This window comes from Chiloscyllium plagiosum, chromosome 29 (genome assembly GCF_004010195.1).
Source record: "Chiloscyllium plagiosum isolate BGI_BamShark_2017 chromosome 29, ASM401019v2, whole genome shotgun sequence".
In the NCBI taxonomy this organism is placed as follows: Eukaryota; Metazoa; Chordata; class Chondrichthyes; order Orectolobiformes; family Hemiscylliidae; genus Chiloscyllium; species Chiloscyllium plagiosum.
Genome location: NC_057738.1, coordinates 30,713,365 through 30,736,349, shown reverse-complemented (window position 1 = coordinate 30,736,349; position 22,985 = coordinate 30,713,365).

Sequence of the window (22,985 nt, the reverse complement as noted above, 5' to 3'; positions counted from 1 at the left end):
TGAGAAAATTCATAAAGCCAAAGTACAAAGGGATCTGGGAGCGAGGATTGTCTAAAGGTAAACATGCAGGTTGAATCCGTGATTCAGAAAGCGAATGCAATGTTATCATTTACCTCAAGAGGGTTGGAATATAAAAGCAGCGATGTGCTACTGAGACTTTACAAGGCTCTGGTTAGGCCCCATTTGGAGTACTGTGTCCAGTTTTGGCCCCACACCTCAGGAGGGACATACTGGCACTGGAGCATGTCCATCGGAGATTCACATGGATGATCCCTGGAATGGTAGGTCTAACATACGAGGAATGGCTGAGGATCATGGGATTGTACTCATTGCAGTTTAGAAGGTTAAGGGGAGATCTAATAGAAACTTACAAGATAATACATGGCTTGGAAAGGGTGGACGCTAAGAAATTGTTTCCGTTAGGCGGGGAGACTAGGACCCGTGAGCACAGCCTTAAAATTAGAGGTGGTCAATTCAGAACAGAAATGTGGAGACATTTCTTCAGCCAGAGAGTGGTGGGCCTGTGGAATTCATTGCCGCGGAGTGCAGTGGAGGCCAGGACGCTAAATGTCTTCAAGGCAGAGATTGATAAATTCTTGATGTCACAAGGAATTAAGGGCTACGGGGAAAATGCGGGTAAGTGGAGTTGAAATGCCCATCAGCCATGATTAAGTGCCGGAGTGGACTCGATGGGCTGAATGGCCTTACTTCCACTCCTATGTCTTATGGTCTTATGGTCATATGGTCTTCTTTTACTTTCTTAAGAGATTTGCTTGATTTTTATTCTTTAAAATCGTTTGACTTTCACGAAACACCAGGTAAATTCCGGTACACATTAAACTGTTGACTTCATTTCCAAGATACGACATCATAAATCCTTCTAAAAAAAGTCCAACCATTTCTATATTTCATTTGATCTTTAATGTAGTGTTTAAATATAAATATGAATTCCCAATAATATTGATTCATGATCAGCTCTGAAGTTGAAAATCTCTATTCGAACATACAAGCAACCTAAAACGTTATATAAAACTTGATTTATTTTCGGTTACATAGAATGAAATATTGCTCGTTGTCATTTGTAATGACCATAGGAACAGGAGATGTCCATTTAGACTCTTGCTTGTTCTATTAGTTAATCAGGTCATGACTGATCTGACTCCACATAGCCACCTTTGCTCCATATCTTGTGTCTTTGGCTAACAAAAATCTGTTTGTTTCAACATTAGTAATTGATTGAACACCGATTGGTATTTGGATACGTTTTCTAAATTTCTGTCACAGTTTGCATGTAGAAGTGTTTCTTTCACAAGTTACAGAATTAACTGAATAAACTAATGGTTATAGCATAACGATTTAACAATGTCGCCTTGACTGTGGAATATTTTCAAATAAACTCAGTGTAAATAAAACCTGCTGTGTATGATAGAGGCAGGCTACGGTCATTCGCTACAACATAATTTGCGATTGCCAAGCTTTGAAGGTCAGGCCGAAAGACGGCAATATGCATTTGGCATTACACACTCACCGTGCAAAACCACAATGAAAGCGAAATCCATTGGAACTGGTTAGTCATAGTAATAATATCCTTCTTCACGACATGTTAACTAGAATGGCTTAATGGACATCTGGCTAACAGATGAGAGAAGAGTTCACAGTAGAAAGAGAGATTGTAGTACAGAGGTGTATATAACAGGCCATGTGTTCTACTCGAATAGAGTCCTCAGCTGTTTTCCCCTCTCCTTTTTGAAGTCGTGTTTAAGGGCTCACATGGGACTTCTGTGTATATTCATTTTAGGGCAACAGACATAGTGAGATGACATATGCAACGACTCTCATTGAGTGAACCCATTGAACAATATTGAGACTAGTGGATTTGTTTTACATATAGTCTTCCCTTTCTCTGTATTTTTCTGTCTCGGCTGTATTTGCAAATAAACATTAATTCCTTTTACAAATTTCTTCTTATTTTTCTTTACACCAAAGAGGGATACAAATTTCCCTCCCCACTAAAGTCAATGGAAAGAAAAAAAGGACAGGCGAGTACTTTATTCATAAGAATTTAAAATTGATTCAAAATGAGTCCAAACAAAATAACTGCTTTTACTCAATTGATGGAGATGGTGTGTGACATGGAGTTATATTGCAATTCTGGAAGACACAGCAAAAAATATAAGGTCGTAGGTGTAGTGATTGGAATGATGTCAGCCAAGTGGATCTCATAGAATATGAGCAGCCTGATTGGGGCTGTTAATCTGGTCCAACCAAGGAGTCCTGGCTGACAGATATAAACAGGAGCGCCAGGAGTTCTCCTCACTCTTGGAGCCGGCTCTGTCCTAGCTGGTTCAATGTTATGTACTATGCAAGTGTAAATAAAAGATGACTTGGTGATGGGATACAGACCTCTGTGGAGTTATTTCAGGTGGTGATGAAAGAAAAACACACCTGAGAAGTGATTCACTCACAGCACTTCAGGCATCATGCCGCTATTTGGGAAGCCTTGACTCATTTGATCCTGTTGAAGATTGGACTCAGTATGTGGGAAGAATGCGTTACTTTTTCTGGGCAAATGACACTGGAGCAGACGCAAAGCCATGGGTAATGCTCCTGACAGTGTGTGGACTTGCAGCTTTTTTAGTTACTGGGAGCCTAACTTTCTTTGAGGCATCAGGTACTAAAATCTTTCAGGAGTTGATGGACTTAGCTAAGGAATATTATGATCCTCCTCTAATTCTGAGATGCTATCTGATTTACTCAACAGTTTGAGAACCAGGGGAATACATATCAGGATTTTTGACAAGGTTAAGACAACTGACAGAGGCATGTGATTTTGCATTAATGCTAAGTGAAATGCTGAGAGACCGTGTGGTATGTGGGATTAATGATGTAACCATGCGAAAGCGCCTACTGGCTGACATCCAACTAGACTTCAAACAGGCACTACAACTAGCTTTGTCATTAGATAATGCGGCAAGTGGAGATTATGAGTTACAGGGTTGGCTGATGGAAGTGAGCACCCTCGCCAGGCTGACTGAGCTTGGGGAATATAGCCACAGACAGAGCATGTCCTGAACAGAGGGACCCGAGGTCAACCTACAGCAAAACACCAAAACAAAGCCAAGCCTCGACCAAATGGTTAAAATTTTCTCCATGATCTGGGCTGGTAGCCCGTTGTAGTTGCTGCTGGTAAGCAGATTCAAGAGAGCAAAAGAGTCTTACCAGGCCTGAATTAAGTAAGAGAACTCATAGGTCAGTATCCAGGAGAGTGTATACCCTGGACAGTCCAGCCGGTTTGGAAAATTGCTTAGCAACATCCAAATCAGAACCAATCAAAATGAATGTCTGATTAAATGGTCATCCATTCTAATGAAGGTTGATACCAGTGCAGCAGTATTAGTGATTATAGAACCATTCTTCACCAAAATTCACTCTGGATTCCAATCCTTAAGTTTACATAAGACCTTGTAGCCAGGTGAAATTATTTGAGAAGGGTTCAACTTGATTGGCTCAAAATCTTTGATTATAAAACAGCTGCATGAGTGATTAGATTCCCTCCAGAATGGAAACTGGCCCTTTGGCCCAATACGTCCACACGGACCCTCTGAAGAGTAACCCACCCAGAACCATTCCCCTGTGACTAATGCACCTAACACTTTGGGTAATTTAGAATGGCCAATTCACCTGACCTGCACATCTTTGGACTGTGGGAGGAAACCGGAGCACCCGGAGGAAACCCATGCAGACACGGGGAGAATGTCCTAAACAAATAACCAGAAGTTTATCAAAGGGGCCAAGGCCACCTTACACATTGACCAAGAAGTAATTCCAAGATTCTGCAAGGCCTGCCCAAGTTGATTGACATTCAGCACATAAGGACAGGGAGAAAGTGAGGACTGCAGATGTTGGAGATCAGAGTCAAGAGTGTGGTGCTGGAAAAGCAGGTCACGCAGCAGCCGAGGAGCAGGAAAATCAATGTTTCGGGCATAAGCCCTTCATAAGGACAGCTCCATATCATCCATCATCCAATGGCCTGGCAGAAAGAGCAGTCCAAACTTTGAAGGCAAGCTTAAAGAAACAGCCTATATGTTCATTTGATACCAAACAGTCCCAGCTCCTGTTTGATTATGGGACCATCCCTCATGCAACTGTAGGGATAGCTCCAGCAGAGTTGCTAATAAGGAGAAGACCCAGGACCAGGTTAAATCTGATCTTCTGGATCTGAGGATGGAGGATGAAACTGCATCAAGAGCGCCAATGCCAGACACAAGACTCCTCTAAGCAAGAAAGGGAGTTTACTTCAGGGGATGAAGTTTAGTGTTGAAATCATGGAATGGACCCACATAGAGAGATGGCTGATGTGAGCTCAGGTACCGTGATGTATAAAGTTTGGTTAGGTAAGGTAGTCCTGAACCAGCATGTGGACCACATGAAAGCTGCAACCTCGCAAATGATGCAGGAGGAAAACATACTGAGTCCCTCAGAGCATTCGGTAAGGCTGTTAGAACCCGTGGGTTCTCCCTCTCTGTCTAGCATTGAAGAAACCTCTTAGGACAAGACGGACACAGCAAATGGCACAACCTCAATGCTGTTACCATCCAGAGAAGAAGATAAGTTGCAGCCGAGATACTCTGGGTGCAAGAGGTGGGCTATGGTCCAATCCTCACTGCCAGTAACCAAGGGAGAATTGGAAGAACTGGACCTGGTACAAAAATTCCCCAGGAGAAACTACTGGAAAAAGAATAGGCCTATATCCCAGGACTTAGAGTGGAAGAGACATAGTGATTGGAACAATGTCAGCCAGGTGGATGTCATACAACACAAGTTCCCTGATTGTGGCTGTTAATCTGGTCCAATCAGGGAGTCCTGGCTGACAGATACAAACAGGAGTGCCTTCCTGAAATACCTTCTCCTCTGTTTTTGGCTGCACTTCAGTCCCACGCTCCTGATCTTTGGGCACCCGGTACGGAGGAAGGAGGGCAGGTCTGAAGACCTCCTCGTGGGTCTGCTCCTGGGCCTGGCCAAACTGGCCATCAACAGGTCGAGGCAGCGGGCCGTGGAGGGGGTCGTTAGGGCCGACTGCCTGCCCCTCTTCCGCGGTTACGTTAGAGCCCGGGTGTCCTTGGAGAAGGAGCACGCGGTGTCGACCAACACCCTGGAGTTGTTCAGGGAGAGGTGGGCGCCGCAGGGAGTGGAGTGCATCATTTCTCCCTCCAACTCTATTTTGATTTAGGCCCTCCCCTCCCCTTCACTGTTTTGATCACACAGCACTGCCCTTTGATGTGAAGGGCAGTGTTTGTCACTGGCCACCCGGGTGTTTTCCTATCTTCCTGGTGGTGGAAATTGAATAAAGATTGGTGCACTTTGTGTCTTTCACTGTGTCTCACACCTGCACACACACACCATGGGTGCTGGGGAAAAAAAAATAATAAGCACTACCGCACTAAAAAGAGGAAAAAAAAACAAACAGGAGTGCCGGGGTTCTGCTCACTCTGAGAGCCGACTTTCTGCTAGTTGAGTCTGTGTCACGTATGATGTAGGTGTAAACAAAGAGCAATTTGGTGACAGGATACATGAGTTTGTGGAGTTATTTCAGTACGGGATTTCTACTCACTGCAGTTTTTCCCAAGTGGTATGTCAGTCCACTGTTCATATTTTCCACAGAAGCAACAAACTGCAGATAAAATTTCTTCTACAAAGGCAGTGCATATCCTCTTGAAATGTGGTTCCCATCTACTCCTTTCATGCCCATGCATTGTTTTTATGTATGTATTCATTCTCAGGATGTGAGCTTAGGTAGCTAGGCCCCCATTTATTGCCCATCCCTAATTGCCCAAAGGACAGATAAGAGTCAACCACATTGCTGTGAGTCTGTAATCACATGTAGGCCAGACCAGGCCAGGCAAGGATGGCAGTTTCTTTCCTTAAAGGAAATTAGTGAACCAGATGGGTTTTTCCAGCAATCAACAATTGTTTCATGATCATTAGACCCCTAATTCTAGATTCTTTTTGAATTCAAATTCCACCATCTGCCATGGCAGGATTTGAACCCAGGTCCCCAGAACATTGGCTGAGTTTATCTGGGTCCCTCCTCTGTCCAGTCAATGGTTTCTAACCTTGCAGACCTTCTACACCAGCTGAGGAAATGCACCACCCCCAGAAAATTTGTCATTTCAGACGGGGAGAGGATTGTTGAAGCTTTCTTGAATTTTAAAAATCACACAACACCAGGTTATAGTCCAACAGGTTTAATTGGAAGCACTAGTTTTCGGAGTGATACTCCTTCATCAGGTGATTGTGGAGTATAAGATCTTATACTCCACAACCACCTGATGAAGGAGCAGCACTCCGAAAGCTAGTGCCTCTAGATAAAGCTGTTGGACTATAACTTGGTATTGTGTGATTTTTAACTTTGTACACCCCAGTCAAACTCTGGCATCTCCAAATTATGGAATTTGGCCATTTTCCCAGTTTGAATTTGTTTGACTCCCTGGAAATAAAATAATTATTTTAACTCAGTGGAAATCCAATGAAATCCCTGGTTATATTGAAGGGGTTGTTGATCTTGCAGGCAAGAGACTACCCCTAATCGCGGAATACAGTTATTTTGGCCTTCAAATTCAAAGGGTTCAGGTTTTAGACATTCCAGATCTAAAGACAGCACTTATGAAAACATTTACCCTGGCATCTGGTATCATCATTGAAACTTGACAAAGCTACCCCTTGAGTAAAGGAACTGTTAAAAAAAAATCTACACTGGATTCGAACTGATGACCTTGTGATTAGGGGACCCATTGCTTTACTGTTACTGGATAGCATCCAAGTAAACTTTTCACAAGCAAGTTTAGAAAGATCACCAAGTGAAGTGACGCCGAATGAGGGGGGATGGGGTGAATAAAACACATCTATCATTTCCATTAGCCGCTGCCAGAACTTTGTAATGTTTTCTGCCATTCCAATTTAGTCATCTATTTGTAAATGAATATTGGAACTTTCACTGATCATATCCACAATCCTCAAGTGCAGCACTCGATGGACGTCATGTAACTGACTGCTTGACTTCAGAGCATAGTGTTTGCGTGGTCCTTTACCAAATTCTTAGATGCTTTTCTGTGCCTATTTGAGGGCTTGCACAGAAAAAGGTGAGTCATAGCTCTCAAACATAAATGGCACTTCAATGAGTTCCTGACCAATTATGGGAAACCTCTGCTCAGTTTTGATTTATCACAAACATTTTCCCATATGCATGAGGAAGCAAAACCATCTCTTTAATCTACAGAGCATGCTCAGTGGCAGGATGCAGCGTGGGAATATGATTGCTTGCTCCACAGCAACAAATACTTACTTTAGGAGAATTAAATCGTGACTCTTTGAAATTTCTAGAGGGTGCACAATAAAACAGAAACAATCCGTATGAAAGACTGCAACACCAGCTTTTCCACGTTCATTGGTGGTGCCAGGTGTTAAGGGGCAAGGGAATGGGTACTGGGCAGAGACGTTATAGATCATCCACTGAAAACATGTTTAAGGTGACAACACCCTTTTTAAACAACGATAATTTTTCCTACTTTGAATTCTACATTACTTGAGCATTGCTGTTTGAGTTTCACTTGCAATGTCTGTCTTTATTACTTGGCATAATATTACCGGTCTTCATTCCAAAGTTGCTCCTCTGCTTTCTTTCTGTAAATATCGGTTTGTATTACACACTTACATTTTCTCCAAATAAAATACTATTCTTATAGTTACTTTAATCAACTTGTTCTGAAATGCTATGACATACTTTCAGGCACTTGAACCAAGAACACCTGGGCCACAGGAAGAGACACTACCACTGCACCATAAGAACCCAAATACCATTCTTACACAGTTGGAAAAATAGGTGGGAATTAATATATATTTTGGTGTATCCAAGTGCCATGTGAGATGTTTCAAATTTATGAGCAGACTTTTGCCTAAGAAGTCAATGGGTCACTGTCCTAATTCGTATCATTGCAGCACATTTCATGCTATCAACTTGGATACACTTATACCAGCTGACTTTAGTTATGCTCCATCAGTGCCAGGTAATGATAAGCTCCACCAAGAGGGAATCTATCCTTCTCTGCCTGATGTTCAACCCCATTACCATCACTGGAAGCTTCAACATTAACATTCAAGGTCAAACTACTGACTAGCAATTTAAATGAACCAGCCACACAAATACTGTGGCTGTATTGCAGTTCAGAGGCTTGGTATCCTGAGTCCCCAAAGCTAATCCACCACCTACAAAGCACAAAAAGCAGGAACCCAATGAAGTACTCTCCACTTTCCTGAATAGGTTTGGCACCATCCACGTCAAAGCAGCCCACTTGATTAGTGCCCCGTCAACTATCCTGAAATTTCATTTACTCGCAGCCAATGCTCAGTGGCTCGATGTATTTATTAGACTCCTTCAACATCCACTTCTGAACCTGTAAGCCACCACTAGGAAGGGCAAAGGCAGCAGACACATGGGAACACCACCACTTGCAATTTCTCCTGCAGTCCACACACCATCCTGACTTAGAACTAGAGGAACCTCGATTATCCAAAGGACGCAGGCAGGGAGTATTTTGTCGGTTAATTGAAATCTGGATAACATAGTTTAGCCGAGCATCGGGACCTAGCAAGCTTGCCAGATAATCTATTATTCAGATAATAGAATGCCAGATAATCTAGGGTCCACTGTAAATCAGCATTCCTTCATCGTCACTAGATTAAATTCCAGGAACTCCTTTCTATCAGGACCATGTAAACTACAGCAGATCAAGAAAGCAGCTCAACAAAGACAACTAAGGATGGGCAGTAATTGTCAGCAAAACCCACATCCCATGAATCAACTTAAACATTTTAAATAGGCACCTCTGTAATTCTAGATTCCATGCTCTGAAGCACCATCTCAAAGCACAAATGATAAATGGAGAGAATGAATGAATGATTTTATTGTCACACATATCTTGAAGATACAGTGAAAATTGTTTTGTCGCCAAAATCCAGCATCATTTTGAGCTACAAAAACAATATAAAAAAATTACTTTGGGGTGGGGTACAACACATCAGTGGTGAGCACTGCTCACAGCACCAGGAACCCAGGTTCGATTCCACTCTCAGGCGACTGTCTGTGTGGACTTTGCACATTCTCCCAGTGTCTCCATGGGTTTTTTCCAGGTGCTCCGGTTTCCTCTTACAGTCTAAAGATGTGCAGGTTAGGTGGATTGGCCATGCTAAATTGCCGATAGTATCCAGGGATGTGCAGGCTAGGTGGATTAGCCAATGTGGGTTACAGGAATAGGGTAGGGGGATGTGTGTGAGTAGGATGCACTTCAGAGGGTTGGTGTGGATTTGATGGACTGAATAGCCTGCCTCCACATTGTAGGGATTCTATGAAACTTAAATAAGAGTTCATCTTCTGTTCAAATTGGGTCTCAAGCACTGCTGTGGAATGTATTGCTGTCCTGAAGGAATCTCCCTCCAGCAACAGCAACAATGGCAAATGGTTCAGTTCCACTGCAAAAATATCGCTGTCACCCTCCAGAGGTGGGAAGTTTAATTCTGGACTGAGATCAAACACAGATTGTAGCCTTCTTTGAGAAAGGGTTGTTTTTATTCCCGTTAAACAGATTATCTGAAAGGAATTACAATGTTAAACTGTTGACCATGATATCAAAAGAACGGAAGTTCCTGGCTGACCAAGAGTCTGCATAGCTGTACTCATGTGTCAGAAAATTCTGGCTGCAGCCATCCACTCACAGGCGCGTCAGAGTGACAGAATTCTAGATGCCTAAAATGGTCAAATATGTTTTAGAGGAAACACGGAGACAAAAATGTCACTACCTAATTTGTTTCCACTGAAGAAAGTTCAGGCATCCTATCCGCTGTAACTTATGATATCAACAGAAGACCATTTGACATTACCATTGGAATGCACACAATATTACTACACTTATTGAGAATAGCAGTATAAGTCCATATCACCATAAGGCATTGGAGCAGAAATTAGGCCATCTGGCCCATCAAATCTGCTCGACCATTCAATCATGGCTGATAGATTTTTCAACCCCATTTTTCTGCTTCCTTCCTGTAACTGTTGATATCCTTGGCAATCAAGAACCTATCTCTCTCTGGTTTAAACATACTCAATGACCTGGCCTCCACAGCCTTCTGTGGCAATGAATTCCATAGATTCACCATTCTCTGGCTAAAGAAGTTTCCCCTTATCTCTGTTCTAAAAGATCACCACTTTAGTGTAAGGCTGTGCCCTCAGATCCTTGTCTCTTCTGCCAATGGAAACATCTTCCCGATGTCCACTCTGTCCAGGCCGTTCAGTATTCTGAAAGTTTCAATTAGATTCCCCACTCATTCTTCTAAACTCCACTGAGTATAGTCCCAGGATCCTCAACTGATCCTCAAATATTAAGCCTTTTATTGCTGGGATCATTTTCATGAACCTCCTCTGAACATGCTCCAGGGCCAGTACATCCTTCCTGAGGTATGGCGCCCAAAACTGCTCACAATACTTGAAAAGCTGTCTGACCAGAGCCTTATAAAGACTCAGAAGTACATCCCTGCTTTTATATTCTAGCCCTCTTGAGATGAATGACAATATTATATTTGCCTTCCCAACTACTGACTCAACCTGCAAGTTTACCTTAAGAGAAACGTGGACTAGGACTCCCAAGTCCCTTTGCACTTCCGATTTCTGAATTTTCTCCCCATTTAGAAAATAGTCTATGCCTCTATTCTTCCTACCAAAGCGCAAGACTTCACACTTTCTCATGTTGTATTTCATCTGCCATTTCTTTGCCCACTCTCCTGATCTGCCTAAATCTTGCTGCAGCCTCCCAGCCTCACTGTAAACTGGAAGAACATTTCCCACTAGGGGACCTTGCAGCCTTCAGGACTCCGTATGGAGTTTGACAATTTTAGAATATGAATATCTCTTTCCATGTCCTTGACGTGCCCCCACGTCACAGGCCCTATCATGATGTAGGCTGCTTTCAGCACAGCCAACCCATTTGTCACCTACTTACGGTTCCCATTACCAGCTTTTCTTCTTCCCTGGTTTGTCACCGACCATCCCTTTGTGTGCCCAGTTTTTTTTCTCTCCTAGTTCTCAACCTGAAATGTTGACTGCTTTCTCTCCACTGATGATGCCAGTCCTGCTGAGTTCCTCCAGCATTTTCTGTGTTTGTTAAGGTTTCACCAATTTATTGAACTTAGTTGAAGGAGTTACATGCACTCTGGTTAAGGGAAACCTATTGATGAACAGAATTTGGACTTCTGAAAGGCACGGTATGGGGTAACATAATAACATGCAAAAACCATTTAGGATCTTACACACCTAATCAAATCATCCCTCACTCTTTGAAACTCCTGCGGAAAAAAAGCCCGGTCTGTCTAAACTTTCCTCATAAAACGCATTCACTCCAGGTTATCAATCTAGTAAACCTCTTCTGAACTGCTTCTGATACATTTAAAGCCATCCTTAAATAAGGACACAAAAACTGCACACAGTATTTGAAATGTGGTCTCGCAGCTCTCTATAACTGAAGGTTAGAACCTTTAATTCTACTTAAACCTTTAAATACATTTAATTCCTCACATAATAAAAGGATAACACACCATTAGGCTTCTTGATTAAATTCTGTACCTGCATGCTAACTTTTCATGACTTGTGTACAAGAACATCTAAATCCCTCTGCAACTGGCAACTCCTCACTTCAGCATGATGTGGAGAAGCTGGTGTTGGACTGGGATGGACAAAGTCAGAAGTCACAAGACACCAGGTTATAGTCCACCAGGTTGAATTGAAATCACACACTTTCAGAATGCTGCTCCTTCATCAGGAGTAGCAGCACTTAAGCACTTGTCTACTTAAGTAATACTGTGCTTTTTCATTTCCCTGTCAAAATGAATGACTTCACGTCCTCTCACATTATACTTCATCTGTCAGATGTTCGCTTTCTCCTGATGTCTTCTTTGCAACATCCTTTTCTATATTTTTCTGGTGTCATCTCCAAATTTACTACACCTTTGCTGTTGTTATCTAAGTCATTGAAATGAATTATAAACAACTTCATGCTCCTACAGGACTCCACTTGTTATTTCATATCAATCAGACCAAGACCCATTTTTGAATATTCTTTGTTTTCCGTCTATCAATAAATCCACCATCCTTGTTAGGATGCTACCCCATTACTGTGACCTTTTCAGTGCCTTCCAGAAGTCCAAATTCTGTTCATCAATGGCTTTCCCTTAACCAGAGTGCATGTAACTCCTCCAAATAACTTCAATAAATTGGTGAAACATTAACAAAAGAGAAAATGCTGGAGGAACTCAGCAGGACTGGCATTATCGGTGGAGAGAAAGCAGACTCAACACTTCAGGTTAAGTGACTTTTCTTCAGAGCTGAGAAATAGGAGAGAAAAAAACTGGGCACACAAAGGGATGGTCGATGATAAACCAAGGAAGAAGAAAAGCTGGTAATGGGAACCGTAAGTAGGTTAAAAAATGGGTTGGCTGTGCTGAAAGCAGCCTACATCATGATAGGGCCTGTGGCGTGGGGGTGCATCAAGAACATGGAAAGGGACTTTCATGTTCTAAAACTGTTGAACTCAATATTGAATCCTGAAGGCTGCAGGGTCCCCAAGTGGAAAATGAGATGCTGTTCTTCCAGTTTGCAGTGAGCCTCAGTGAAGCACTGCAGCAGGCCCGAGACTGAAATGTTGGCATGGGAGTATAGTGGTGTGTTAAAGTGGCAGGCAACTGGAAGCTTGAGATCATTTTTACAGATAGAAGGTAGGTATTCTGCAAAGCAGTCACTCAGTCCGTGTTTCATCTCCCCAGTGTAGAGGAGAGCTCATTGTGAGCAGGGAATGCAGACGATTGAGTGAAGTGCAGGTAAGTTGCTGGATGATGTGTCCAGAGCCTTATATTAGTGTGGAGGGAAAAGGTAAATGGGCAATTGTTGCACATTCTGCGATTTCATGAGAAGTTGCCTTTTGGTATAGGGAGGCTTTTGGAGTGGAGGAAGAGTGGACCAGGGTGTCCCAGAGGGAACAGTCCCTGTTAAATGCTGACCAAGGAGGGGAGGGTCTGGTGGTGGGATCCCATTATGATCCTTTGGATGCAGATGCTAGTGGGTATAAAATGAGGACTTGGGGAGACTATTGGTATTGTGGGAGGAAAAGAGAAGAGGTGATGGCAGAATTGCAGGAAATGGGTCAGAGATAGCTTAGGACCCTCAACTGAGAATTCCTTGCCACCAGAGTGCAACATTTTCTCATTTTTGAGCAAAGCCTAGAACTTGTGCTCAAGTTAATGGAGTGTAGCGAGATTCCACAACCTGGTGATCAGGGGCAAAAGGCTATCATTGGGCTAAGGCTGACGCTTGTTCAGGCAGGACCCTGAACTTGCTGTAACACGTACATTGACAGAGAAACTGAGCTGGGTTCCAGGAAAAGTGCTGGTTGGGGAACAGCAGCTCGGCTAGAACTGAAACCAGCATTTACAAGGGATGTGGAAGGTCTGCAGTCTACAACTGATGGTTTAATCTGCCCAAAGTAAAAAATATATTACGTTTTGGCACTAACAGCAAACTTGAAATGCTACCATTAAAATGTAAAGTATGAATCCTCACAGATTGATCATATCTCATTCCTTCAAGCAGACACTGAATGAGACTGTTCCCACCCATGAGCAATGTCACAAAGGAAATGACTGCATCGCTTTATCTTGCTCAGTTTGCAATGGTGTGTGTGTGTGTGTGTTTGTGTGTATGCGTGTACACATTAAATTGTATTGCATATCATTTGGCGTATACCTGTTTATTATTATTGAAGACTGTATAAAAATGCACGGTAATCTGTCCATTTGCCTACTATTTGGAGAGAGACAGAGGAGCAACTCTCCACCAAATGGATTGAATCTTGTCTTCAGCTCAAGAGCCTTGCAATCTTGATTGTAGATACCCAACGTTCAGAAGGAGAATTAACTTAGGAGCCTTATGCTCAGGGGCAGCTTGTGGATACCATTTCCTACTTACAATGTGGAAGATTCCATGTCCCGCGCACAGAAGGCAATGCAGAAAACGTCTCAGGAGAAATGCCTTGAAGAAATTGACAGCTGGGGGATTGCTGCAGTGTCAAGGAGCAAGGAACATTGGTGACAGCTGGAGTGGCATCCAGCTTGAGAATAAACTTGAGAGCAGTTTCCAGGGCCTCATCATGCCCACTCAGAATATAAGAACATAAGAACAAAGGAACAGGAGTAAGAAGTCCAGCCCCTCAAGCCTGCTACTCCTCTGCCACTCAGCACAAACATGGCTGATAGCATCTCAGTCTCAAATCCCCTTTCCTGCTCCTTCCCTGTAACCTTTCAACCCGTTACTGATTAAAACTCCATCTCCTCCTTGAATTTACTTGGTGTCCTGGCATCCACCGCATGCTGGTGTCATGAATTCCACAGTTTCACAACCCTTTGAGAGGAGTAATTTCTCTTCCTCTCTTGTTTTAAATCTGCTACCTCTTATCCTAAAGCGACGTCACATTGCCTGTCGAGTAACCAGCTTTAGTTAAGCTGACGTTCCCTCCAATTTAATATTGGGAAGACCGAAACTATTAATTTCATTCCCATAACCACCAAATTAATCTTTCTCCCTCAGGAAGAGTCTGAGGCTGACTCAGGCCTTTCATAAATTTGACACTAAGATGAACTTAAAACAGAACAGTACAGCACAGTGCAGGCCTTCAGCCCTCAATGTTGTGCCGGCCTTTTATCCTACTCTAAGATCGGACTAACCTACATACCTTTCATTGTACTATCATCCATGTGCCTATCCAAGAGTCACTTAAACATCCCTAATGTATCTGACCTACTACCACTGCTGGCAGTGCACTTCATGCACACACCACTCTCTGTGTAAAGCACCTACCTCTGACATCTCCCTTAAACCTTCCTCCAACTACCTTAAAATGATGCCCCCTCGTGATAGACATTTCTGCCCTAGGAAAAAGTCTCCAGCTATACACTCTATCTATGCCTCTCATCATCCTGTACACCTCTATCAAGTCACCTCTCATCCTTCTTCGCTTCAGTGAGTAAAACCCTAGCTCCCTCAACTTTTCTTCATACGATATGCCCTCCAGTCCAGGCAGCATTCTGTTAAATCTCCTCTGCTCCTTCTCTAAAGCTTCCAAGTCTTTCCTATAATGAGGTGACCACAACTGAACGCAGTATTCCAAGTATGGTCTAACCAGGACTCTATAGATCTCCAGCATAACCTTATGGCTCTTGAACTCAATCCCCTGCTAATGAAAGCCAACACATCAAACGCCTTCTTATCGACCCTATCAACTTGGGTGCAACTTTGAGGGAACTATTGACATTGACCCCAAAATCCCTCTGTTCCTCCACACTGCCAAGAATCCTGCCTTTAACCCTGTATTCTGCATTAAAATTCAATCTTCCAAAGTGAATGACTTCACACTTTTCCAGGTTGAACTCCATCTGCCATTTATCAGCCTTGTTCTGCATCCTGTCAATATCCTGTTGCAACCTACAACAGCCCTCCACACCATCAACCTTTGTGTCATCAACAAACTTACTAACCCACCTACCACTACCTCATCAATGTCATTTATAAAAATCGCAAAGCGCAGAAGTCCCAGAACCGATCCCTGTGGAATATCACTGGTCACTGAGTTTCAGGCTGAATTCTTTCCATCTACTACCACCCTCTGTCTTCTATGGGCCAGCCAATTCTGTATCCAGACGGGCAAGTTTTTTTGTATCCCATGCCTCCTTATTTTCAGAATGAGCCTACCATGGGGAACCTTATCAAACGTCTTGTTAAAATCCAGGTACACCACATCCACTGCTCTACCGTCATCAACATGTTTTGTCACAGCCTCAAAGAATTCAATAACATTTGTGAGGCATGACCATGCTGACTATCTCTAGTCAAACTATAGTTTTCCAAGTAATCATAAATCCTGTCTCTCAGAATCTTCTCCAATTCTTTGCTCACCACTAACATAAGATTGACTGGTCTGTAATTCCCAGGGTTATCCCTATTCCTTTTCTTGAACAAAGGAACAACATTTGCCACCCTCCAATCATCTGGCACTACTCCAGTGGATAATGAGGACGCAAAGATCATTGCCAAAGGCACACCAATCTATTCACTTGCTTCCTGTAGTAACCTACAATATATCCCGTCTGGCCCAGTGGATTTATCTATCCTGATGTTTTTCAAAATTTTCTGCACATCCTCCTTCCTAATATCAGCCGGTTCTAGCATATCAGTCTGTTCCATACTGCACTCAGAAACATCAAGGTCCCTCTCAGTAGTGAATACTGAAGCAAAGTATTTATTTAAGGACCTCCACTACTTCTCTGACTCCAGCCACAAGTTCCCTGCACTTCCCTGATCAGCCCTACATTCATTCTGGCCATCCTCTTGTCCCTCACATAAGTGTAGAATGCCATAGGGTTTTCCTTAATCCTGCCCACTGAGGTTTTATCATGCCCTCTTCTAACTCTCCGAAGTCCATTCTTCAGTTCCTTCCTGGCTACCTCGTAATCCTCTGGAGCCCTGTCTGATCCCTGCCTCCCCACCCTTAAGTAAGTTTCCTTCTTCTTCTTGACTAGATGTTCTACATCCCTTGTCTCCCAAGGTTCCTTCAACCTACCATCCCTTCCTCGCCTCAGTGGAACAAACGAGTCCAGCACATTTCAGTAGGTGCTTCCTAAACAACCTCCACATTTCTGTTGTGCATTTCCCTGAGAACATCTATTCGCAGTTTAGGTGCCCCAGTTCCTTCCTAATAGCATTGTAATTTTCCCTCCCCCAATTAAATACCAATACCATATACTCCTCGTCCCTCTTCATGAGTATAGTAAAGGTCATAGAGTTGTGATCACTCTCAGCGAAATGCTCTCCCACTGAGAGATCTGACACCTGGCATGGTTTGTTGCCAAGCACCAAATCCAATACAATCTCCCCTCTAGTTGGACTATCTACATATTGAGTCAGGAATCCTTCCCTGACAAAAACTGCCTTCATCCAAACTATTTGAACTAAGGAGGTTCCAATCAATTAGGGCAGTTAAAGTCATTCATGACAACAACCTTGTTACTTCTGCACCTTTCCAAAATCTTCCTCCCAATCTGCTTCTCCGTATCTCTGTTGCTAGTGGGGGTCCTGTGTAAAACTCCCAATAAAGTGATTGCTCCTTTCCTGTTTCTGACTTCCACCCATACTGACTCTGTACACAAACCCTCCTCGACGATCTCAGTTTCTGCAGCTGTAATGCTATCCCTGATTAACAATGCCACTCCTCCACCTTTTTCCTCCCACATTCCTTTGGAAACATCTAAATATTGGAACATCCAACAACCATTCCCGCTCCTGTGATATCCAAGTCTCCGTAATGGCCACAACATCATAGCTCCAAGTACTGATCCATGCTTTGAGTTTGTCACCTTATTCCTGATACTTCTTGCATTAAAATAGACACACTTCAACCCATCACACTGACTGCATCTTTGCCCTATCAACTGCCTATCCATACTCACAGACTCTCTGCATGCTGTATCTGGCTGTTCACTACCTACTCCATCATCTGATCCGTAGTTTAGGTTCCCACACCCCCCCCGCCAATCTCGTTTAAACCCTCCCGAAGATATCTAGCAGATCTCACGTGCAGGTCATTGGTGCCCCTCTGGTTCAGGTGCAACCCATTCTCCTTGTACAGGTCCCACCTTTCCCAGAAGGTACCTCAATGGTCCACATATCTGAAGCCCTCTCTCCTTCACCAACCCTGCAGCCAGGGGTTCTTCTGCACTCGCTGTCCATTCCTAGCCTCACTACTACGTGGCACTGGCAGTAATCCTGAGATTATTACTCTGCTCGTCCTGCCTTCTAGCTTCCAACCTAACTCCCTATATTCTCTTTTCAGGTCATCCTCCCTTTCCCTACTTATGTCATCGGTACCGATGTGTACCACAACTTCTGGCTGCTCTCCCTCCCCCTTAAGAATCTTGTAGACTCAATCTGAGACATCCCTAACCCTGGCAGCCGAGAGGCAGCACACTTCTGGAATCTCATTTGTGACTGCAGAATCTACTGTCTGTTCCTCTCACCATTGAGTCTCCTATCACTATCGCTTTCCTATTCTTCCCACTTCCCTCCTGAGCCACAGAGCCAGGCTCAGTGCCAGAAACCTGGCCACCGTGGCTTTCCCTTGGTAGGTCATTCCCCCCCAACAGTATCCAAAATGGTATATTTATTAGATTAGATTACTTACAGTGTGGACTTGAGGGGAACTTCTAATCATACGTTTCCTCCATTACCAAGACCATTTACTTACCCTCTGTTAACTGCTGCAGCTCACCTGAGGCTGAAAACCTCACACATGCATTTTCTTTAAACCTTCAGGCCCTACTTTTCCAATCCTCTTCAGGTCAGCCTCTCACCTTGCCCAGATCCATAATCCAATGTACTCCTTCCAGTTTCCCAACTCACACCAAGTCCCAGATCTCTCATCTACTTTGGCTCCTGGCTCAGCAAAGCTTTGATTTTAACATTTGCACCTTTCTTTCCACCCCTATCTGTGGCCTTGCCCCTCTCTGTAGCTGCATGCAAAATGAATTCCTCATTATGATATTAACCTTGGTGTAGAATAGAGCAGAAGGGTTAACTTGAGGTGGCATGGTGGCTCAGTAGTTCGCCGCGCTGCCTCACGGGACCTGGGTTTGATTCCACCCTCGGATAACAGTCTGTGTGGAGTTTGCACATTCTCATTTTCCCTGTGGATTTCGTCTGGGTTCTCTGGTTTCCTCCCACAGTCCAAAGTTGTACAGATTTGGTGGGTGGGTTGGCCATACTAAATTGCCCATAGTGTCCAAGGATGTGCAGGTTAGGTGGATTAGCCATAGTAAATGTGGGGTTACAAGGATAAGATGGGGGGTGGATATGGGTGGGATGCTCTTTGGAGGGTCAGTATGGGCTGAATGGCCTGCTTCCACACTGTTGGGCTATATGAGCGTGGCTTCTGGAGAACAATATAGGCAATTTTATTTCTGGGAATAACAGTAAGATTTGTTTCTTTTTGTGCTGGCTTTCAGCCAGTTTCCTTTAAGACACAGTTTGCTCTGTAACCATCCCAAAACAGTTAATAATTTGGTGGGCCTGTGCACACCTTTAATTCAAGTAGTTTCCTGAACAGATTTTAGGATCTGAATTGCTTTAAACTGCATTCAAAGCCATTGCAGCAGCACACATTGAACAGATTCCTCTTTTGAAACAGTTTAGTCAGGGTGACTACAACTCCCCAGCAAAACCTGAAATGAAGAAATGTGCCCATTAGTGCTTGTATTTATCTGCCAAATGACTATAATAGGCCTAACAGGGCGATTTAGTTAAACACTGGACTTATTAGGGCATATGGAGGGCCCATAATGAAGGACTGAAGACTCTTTTTCCCATGTGCAAGTAATGGATTTAAATGTGAGACTGTGCAATGATGGCTGAAAAATACAATCAGATATGCACTTGTTAAAGTTTTTCCGCAGTTGGGGATCTTCTAAATCTTATTAAGTTAAATATCTACCCTTCACCTCCTGGCTAACAACAACTGCAGCCACAAAGGACACATAACATTGAATTTTGCTTCTTGACCTTCTCTCCTTGTGGTGAAGTATAGGGATCACAACACTATATTCTTGCTGCATACTAACTTCATTCCTTCTCCCAAAGTTGGCCTCTGTTTTTTATCTTTATAATCGCTACTGGCCTATTTAATTGAGATCACTGTTGCAACACAAAAGGAAAACTTACTGCCAGATGGTGTAACCCTATTCCACTTGAGAGAATTTAACAAGGCAAATGGTTTAGTTTAAGTATAGTAAACATTACAGATTCATAATGCTTACAGGAGTACAGTACAGAAAATGCATACATGGTATCATTCTGCAGGCTCCTTATAACATCAGTTTCAATTTAACATTGAAAAATAAATCATAATTGGAATTGAGTGCAATATGATCTGAAAGTAATGCTTGCTGGTGATTTACTGAATCAAGTTTGTGTAGTACTGAAAGTTGACCACAAGATGTAGCTAAAATACTAATCTGAAAAGTATGACCTGACTGAAGATGATAAGAGACATCTAGAGATACCACAAGATACTTTTGAATATCTTATATAAATAAGAGAAAGTGAAATTGGGATTCCTCACTTTAAGTGATATATGTCTGAGGGAAGGTGCAGTATGGCTGAATTGATTTATGAATTTGGTGTCAGGTTTAGCTACCCAATTTGGTTTATCTTTAATTTTTCAAGTCATTGGAATTAATCATTGGAAATAGAAAAATACTTGCATTGATATAAAATTTTTCACAACCTCAGGAGATCTCATAGCAATTCATAGCCAATGAAGTGCTTTTCAAGTGTATTTACCATTAAATACAATGGCTCAGTGGTTAGCACTGCTACCCCACACAGCGCCAGGGACCTGGGTTTGATTCCCATCTCAGGCGACTGTCTGTGTGGAGTTTGCAAATTCTCCTCTGTGTCTGTGTGGGTTTCCTCCGGATGCTCTGGTTTCCTCTCACAATCCAAAGATGTGCAGGTCAGGTGAATTGGCCATGCTAAATTGCCCACAGTGTTAGGTGCGTTAGTCAGAGGGTAATGGGTCTGGGTGAGTTGCCTGTTTCCACACTGTAGGGAATCTAATCTAATCATAATTAAGGAAACATGGCAGCCAAATTGCACACTATTAGGACTGTGACAGGAAAATGTGCTGATAATCAATCTAACTACTCCATCAGGTGCACAACTATTACATGAAATGAGTCTGTGCTGATTTATCACCAAATTGGCCAACTGCCTCTGTTGTATGCTACTATCCAGAATTTAATTTAATGACCTCAAAATGGTCTATTTGTTATGAATGAAACTTATTCTTTAAACAAATTGAAAACACTGGTTAACTTCTTTGCTCTAACTCAGAATTAAAACTGTATCCCTTTAATCTCAAATACAAATGCACTCACACAACACAAAATGACTTTGTCTGTGCAGATAAGGTACTTAAAAGGAAAGGCCAAAGGGGGAGAAAAAGGCTGTTGGCCTCTTTCAAGAAACAAAGGGTAGAATGTGATGATTTCACATGGTCCACTAGGTTACCTGTTATTGAAACTAGGTTGCTGGCAGACACAGATTGGTGGAAGTTCTTCAGTTCAGGTTGACATCAAGATGGATCCAAGTCTTTGTGAAGTGGTCACAGTTCAGAGTTGCAGGGTTTATAAGATAGCCAGAAAGACTAATACTTGAAAACTTTATCAGGTTATTAAGAATTTCTAATGAGAGAAGGAGAAAGACTTTATGCTTTTAGGGTGTCTGCATGACTGACCCCTTGGGTTTGAAAAACAAAAAGGTGTATCTGTGAACGCAACCATAGACATCACCATAGCCTTTTCAAAATCAGGGTTTCCTTTAATTAAGGGTCATAATTTCCATCTCTTATCTCCTTGAAAGCTTTGCTTGCCTTTTCTCCAAAGTCACTTGACCTTATGCAGGTGGCTTGCAGCCCACTTTGAACTATTGATCTCATTTCTTGACAAAACCATATGGTACACCTTTTTCAATCTGTAAAATGTCCAAACAGTTCCCTATCTTCTAGTTGTTCAGGTGGCCCTAAAAATAAAATTAATTCTCAACAATACAGCAAGTTTCCACAAAAGGTAATGACCAGATAATAATTTTTCGATATGGTGGTTGAATGAGAAATATTGGACAGAACTCCCTTACACTTGTTCAAAATATTACTGTCGAACCTTGTGCATCCCCTGACATGTGGGATCTCAGTTTTACATTTCATCTGAAAGGCTATGTGTCAGACAGGGGAGTGGTCTCTCAGACTGTCAGCACAGACTTTGTCCTCAAGTCTTTGGATCGAAGTTTAAACTCAGGACCTTCTAGTTCAGAGGCAACTGAGATAGAGCTGAACACTCACAAAGTGGATATGGTTTTCAAATCCATGTCCCTGTTAAACGAGATTCCATGTCAGCTGCAAAGTGAGGGCTTATGGCTTTCAGCAGTAAGGGGAGGGAAGATTGCTTCCCTCTTTCACCTCTGAGAAAAAAAACCTGAACCCCACTAGCCTGTGAGCCATGAGCCTGCTCTCTGACATTTTTTTCTGGTTCAACAGCTGCCTGACCCGCGATGCTGAAAAGGGGGAATGCTACCTGAGGGATGTTGCTGCTGTCACAACCAACTCAAACCAGTCAGCAGGAAAACGAATGTGCTGCATCAGGATTGACATCCAGATTATTCTGATTGAATCCTAATTCTGGTGAGTCTCGTAGCTGCTGTCCCTGTGTGCACTTTGAATATCTGGATAATTTCCACTTGCCTGAATATATTTGTCTCCTTGTGAAGATGAACGATATTCAAGGTAAAAATCAGTCATAGGTAAATATTAAGCCATTCATTTGATTCCGTTAGAGCAAGGGTTACATGTCATTAGGCCAGATAAAGCAGAATTTTACAGGCTCAGCTCCAATTATCTTTGTACTTATATAAGCTTAAAGGGCTGTTCCCTACTGCTTGCCAACTAGACCAACTTATGGCAGGAAAAAAATAATAATTGTACAGATAGCAGTGAATGATTTGAAATAAGATATGCAATGTGAATTATAATGTTTAGCTTATGTGCCAGATATGTTAGGATATTAAGGTGATACTTATCTTGATTGCCAGACCCTCTGTCTAAGGTGCCAATTGGCTGAGACAAGAAAACCAGATATTTTGTTTTTTTGGCTTCAGTGTTGACTGCCTCTTATTTTCACTCCAACCAAAGATTTTCCCTTCAAACAAGATGACAGATTACTACCAAATAGCTGCAAATCTTTCCTCAGTCACTGTGCTGCTGTTGGTCAGCAGAAGTTGGAGGAATTGTTGA